This window comes from Triturus cristatus, chromosome 6 (genome assembly GCF_964204655.1).
Source record: "Triturus cristatus chromosome 6, aTriCri1.1, whole genome shotgun sequence".
Lineage (NCBI taxonomy): Eukaryota > Metazoa > Chordata > Amphibia > Caudata > Salamandridae > Triturus > Triturus cristatus.
In genome coordinates, this window is record NC_140589.1 from 1,840,100,217 (window position 1) to 1,840,106,216 (window position 6,000).

Below are 6,000 nucleotides of genomic sequence, written 5' to 3' on the forward strand. Positions count from 1 at the left end.
AATGGTATTCTGGTTCACGTCATTAATAACTGGTTTGTATTTACCATCGTTATAAACTTAACATCCACGTTGGAATGGTCTCCTGCTTTGGATCTTTATAGATTCACATGATTTAAATGATTATCCACCATCAGACTGGAGGGTTGCACAGGAAAATCACAGCATGTAGAATTCAATGAATATAATAGTGTTTGTAGCCCTTACTCGTTGTTTGGGTCTGGGGAGGGGGGGGGGGGGCAGCCAATGAGGTGAAAAGGCTTAGAGTGTTGACTTGTATTTAAAAATGGACGCGGTTGCAGTTTACTTGCTTTTGTTACAAAGAAGTGAACTTTAGAGTATTTGTTTTCTTCTGGAGAGTTTTCCAACCCCCTGTTGCAGGCCTTCTGGCTCTCACAGCAGTTGTAACTATGGTTTACTCATTGTGGTGACTGACATTTGAAATGCATTCACTGCAGGTATCCCGAATATTTACCCAAGATTGTGATGCTTGCCAGTCTCGTTTAGCAAAACCCTTGAATATAAAGGAGGTTGGTTTTGGTATCAGACTGCCTCATCGGGTAGTAAAAAACCTCCAGAACTGATCCTTATACTTCTGCAACAGTAATGGGAATAAAACGGTGAAAGATTCAGGACACAGTATGGCCTGTTTTTGTTGAAACCATGTCTTTCCTACTAATGGATATTCACTCTTGTCATATGTGCCTCTTGAATGAATGACGTTCTCGTCAGCGAAGCATGTTTTCACATCAATCTTGTTGACCGGATAATCGTTAACAACTCTTTTCATTGACCTAGCCAGTGTCTGTAATAACATTCTCCTCAACAACTAGAAGACCGCGACAGGCAACCGCCTCCTGGATGGAAAAGCATCAATCTTGTCCATAAGTTGGACGATCCACTGATGGGGATTGTCGCTGATGACAACTTTGCTTACTTCAGGTTTAGGTTTGAGACTTAAATTATCAGCCTAATCGTATGGCCGTCTCATTTACACTGCCAGCATAGCTGCCAGATTCAACAAGAAGTACATGAGGAGGATTCTCTTAAGGTATTGTCAAATCTTGGCGTCTTGAGGCCCACTTCTTCAGAAACCACGTGATGACGGTGCTCATTTCCTACCACATTTTCCCGTGGTTTGTTATGTTTATTTCTGATGATCACTTGTATATCCTCAGGTATATGGTTGTAGGAGAGAGTCCGAAGCATCCGACTAATGAGGGTGAACTATGTATTAGAAAAACATCTTTTAAAAAAATGCTAACCAAGATTTCGTATCGCCTGACTTGCTATGGACTCAGTGTCATCACTAGATGGTGTGCGACCTCCATTTTTAACAAGTTCCATTCTGCCGGAACCCCGTCTGTTCCAACCAGAGCACCTCTCCAGTCGTCCTTATCGCTGCTCTCTTGACTATCTTTCTATTCTGTTGGGGTGGGAGGGGGATTTAGCAAGCACTGCATAGGACATTTGGGTCTTTCTGCCCAACGAGTTGACTCCTAAACAGGTAGGCTGTGCTAGACGCTCTGGATGACGGCAGGAACTTATGGCTGCTAAGCCTTCCTCTACCAATGGGGCGCATGATGTTAAGTAGATGTTCTTTCACTGGTGCAAACATAAGGGGCTGCACCCTTTAGATGATACTGCCATGTTTCATGCTCTTCCTGCTTTTGGACCTCCGCTTTTCACTGCCTTATCAAGGCACGCAGAGATCCAAGGTCCATCTTTGTTCTCTCAGTGCATAATCAGCAAATTATTGTGGCCTAGGTCATGTTTTGTGTTTGTAGCGAAAGCAGCAACTGCGGAGAAGGTCACCATGGTTGTTTCTGAGAGCATCAATCACCATTTTAAGCCTGTTCACCTGGAGCACTCTTTGCAGGACTAGATGTGTGTAAAGACGCAACAAAGAAAAGTGAAAAATGTTTATGAAACCTTGCTCAAGTGTCCAGAAGAGCAGTCTGTGCCAGGAACTTGTTTGAATAAAATGTTTATAGTTTCTTCCCATTTTCTTCCTCATACAGTTGCTAATCTCAGGTCAATTCCTGTAAATCTGTGAAAGATTCTCAAGAAGACTGTTTAATTGTAATTCGAGTTTTCCAGTGTTTGGAGTGTCCTACAATTTTCCTTTCCCCGACACTTATTGTATGAAAATAATCAGAAGTAAGGGCCCTCGAGATTAAGAGAAGTTCTAAGCCTCTCCCCCCTCATTTGCTGCAGTATAGGCACAATAAATAAGGTATATAGGTTACAAACACTGCGCTTTTAAATGCCTGCGTGTGTGAACACTTCTCTATCTGGGCAGCCGGCATTATGTGGAATGATCTAAAGGCTACTAACTATACCAGCTCTGAGAGCAAATAATGTTTTCTTCCGCCTTTAATGTTAGACTTTAACAATTTGAGCGCAAACTTCTCTCCATTCTCTGTTTTGGGGGTATGATGATCAGATGTGTGATAGAACTCTTCGGTTGGTCCCTCTGGTCTTAGGATAATGGATTAAAAGCTGTTGGACATCCACATGTAAATGCATTTGATATGCAATCGGCCCACTGGGCCTCAGTTTTGCTCTTCACAAGCCTCTGAGATTAACATATAAACAGAACCTGGACTGAATAGGCTGTTTGCCTGTAGAACTTTCTCGCGATGGTGCAAGGTGTTATTTAAATGTTGCCTGGATCTGGAAGCATAAGTTGTGTGATTTGGTCTAATTCGTGCTCTAGGTTGGTGCTAAACTCATCAGTGTGTGGTAGTTAGACTAAAGTGGATTTGTTACGTTGTGTCGGATTTAAAGTATGTGCTGGAGAGCAGTATAGACCAGCACTACTGCCAAAGATAACCTAAACCAAACTCTGTTCGGTTGCCTGAAAGATATGTGGTTGGAAGCGTTGTACTGTGTGCAAGCTTGTGCTAATCAGAGGTATGTGCCCCTTTTGTGCTGCCGCTCGTTTCTTGGAAGATAGCTCATATCTACTTCTACATGAGAAAAATGAATATTTCCCTAGTTAACAATTTTCTGAACATAGTCATATTCTATGCTGTATCTCTAATATGAGAAATACTTGTATGAGTAAAAGTCTAGAGGTTAACAGTCGGTCTATACCAGGCATTTTAATTATTGGGGACAGTTCTGTAGGAGGTTTTGGTGTATTTTTCATTAATGTTCATGACTAGACAATTTGCTGTAACTTTGTTTGACACGCTGGATGCACAGGTTGCTAACCATACTCTCCAAGAGAGAAGCCATTAATTACATTTTTCTTAATCCCTGTGATGTCATGGGGTGCTTTCTAGTGATTGTTAATTTTCTTCCTGTACTGTTTAGTGGCCTGTGCCATCAGGATAATTTTATACATGGTAATAAATGTGTGCAAAGAGTTGGTCTGTTTCACATTTATTCACGGAGGATTTCTCGGGGATGGCGTAAAGGACAGACCAGGGTTGGGGATGGCTCAAGTTCCGATAATAGGACACAGCAACCTGAGCTCTGCGTCCACAGCCATTTATTCCAGAATATTGTGATTTGCAGAAAATTCATCTTCACGTTGATGCTTCTGCTCGGCACCAGTTGTCAGCGTGATCACATCAACGGTTGGCTTGGGAATCACATGATGAGGAAGAAGATCAAAGTAACAGGCGCTTGTTGTAAAAGTTACCTCAGTGCCCCCTTGAACATTGGGGTAATAAGAATAATATTCTTTGAGGAGGCAAGTAGGAAAACCAACATAAAGCAAAACGAAAAATGGATACCCGAATTCGAAACTACAAAACCAGTAACCTAACTCAATCACTTTCTTTATCCCTGGAGTCTTCATGGTTATGTATTTAGTTTGTTGTTATTTTGGACTTCAGAACAGAGGATGTTAGCATGCGTGTTTATGTATCTCTATAGGGCAATCCTAGAAGAAAATCAGAAGAGCGACAGAGTCGCAGAGAATGAGGCAATCTTCGGATGATTAAAGCGTTAGCAGTGTTCTGAGATATGATGTTCTTAAAGAGGTGTCTTCAGCGCTTTCCAAAATTGCAGCAGGGATAGGGTGCTCCTTATGGATACAGGGGCGTGCTTCCAGATAAATGGAAGGCCTATTACCTTGTTTTTTAATGTTGTAAGTCTTTGCTTGCATTCTGATTATGTCCTGGTTGAAGGTCTGCAAGGCAAGAGAGAGGGGCCCCACAAGTTAAGGAGATGGAACACCTTATCAAATAGTAGAATGAAATCTCCCCTTGAGAAGCCAGTTGACCAAACCACAGGCTCTCAACCACATGCGTCAGCTCAAACATTCATCAAGCACACATCATGCCTCAAATATACAATCAAAATCAGTACCATATAAGTATTAAAAAAAGTACCGAGCTTAAATGCCGTATTCACAGACAGTGCCAAGTCACAAGTCAATACATATGGTATATGTTCGCAATAGTGGGTGTGTGTGTGTGTGTATGTGTATATATATATATATATATATCTATATATATATATATTTGACATTTATTTGTCTGCGCTGCAGCATTTAAACCACATGGCCATGTGACCACTGGGAGTATACAAAACCACTCACCTGTGAGCAAGGCTGTGATAATGCTGAAACATGCAAGGAAGCGAGGAGTGGTTTAAATGCTGCAGCGCAGACAAATAAATGTCAAGTTTGGATTTAAGTCGGAGTTGGGCTCTGAAAGTTCTTTCCTGGTGAAACCCATTACAACAGGATTCTCCGTTCCTGTTTACAGAGCCCGCCCTGCAGGGTTGGGGGCCTTTGGTAAAATGGAGGATGGTTTAACATATATATATATATATATGTGTGTGTGTGTGTGTTTAAAAACACTTAACTTTACAGAGATTAAAGTAATGATGCATAACATAACTCACCCCCTCAATACGGCACAAAATAAGAATAAATAAAAGTGAGAATAATGAGGGAACACCTTTGACAGACAGTTTATTTTTGACTGTTCACCGCATGGTGCTTGTTACAAGCTTTTCCACGCATGTGCAGGAGGGAGTTTGAGAGTATTGACAGAAATGTTTATCCCTGATCAAGTCCTCTTGAAGGGCCGAAACGCATTGGCTGAGCTGGCTTTTTCGATGTGAAAAATAAGTCTTTTGAAGATTCAAGATTATGGTTCTTCTGTATCTGTGGTTTGAATGATGAACTTTCCATCTTGACGGACTGACTAATGATTAATTCAATGATCATATAATTGAATCAATCAAGTGCTCTATTAATATTTTGTTGCGCTCTCTGCATTGTTGAGATTTGCTTTAAAAGAAGGTTGAGGTCCTGTGAGCGGTAGGCCCTTTTGGAAGGTGTAGCTCCTTACTTGGATTTATATGTAATAACACTTGTGCAGTCGTGGAGAGACACTTTATTTTGCTCATTTTTGAATTTTTGCTGGTTTTGATTTGACTATGAACCAGTGTGATGCAAGTGTCAGACATCAGCCTGAGCTCACCTGATGTTGTACTATTAAAGAACTAAAGCACTACTGGTCCTCATGCTACCTCTTTCTAACTCTGCGCCACTATCAGAGGCTACATTGTGCTCGGCCAAACCCCCCTCCCCAATGCTATATGCTTCCCATTTACCTGGATGTTGATTTCATCACACGGGCCACCAACAGAGGAAATTGCCTCTTTTGCAGTGGTGTTTTAGAGGGCATTTGAGATACTAGAATTGCAGTCGCCCTCCATTGAGACAAAGACAAATGTTCTAGCTGAGATTGCCCAGCCCTGGCTGGCAACTTCAGAGCTCTTTCATTCAGTGACACCCTCATGGATCCTGAAATGGCTGCGGCATGGTTTAAAGAATGTTTATGTGCGCCTGTTAGTTTACAAGTAGCCAGGTTTATCCTAACTCATTTCCAACCAATCCCCAGAGAGAGCTTCCAAATGTATTGCTACCTTTGGCAAATTGTTTTCTTCTGCCAGATTAGCACTATGGTCCATAAGTGCATTCTGCCCTTGGGGCCGATACACATGTGAGTACTTGCCCGTAGTTCTGGAGAGCCC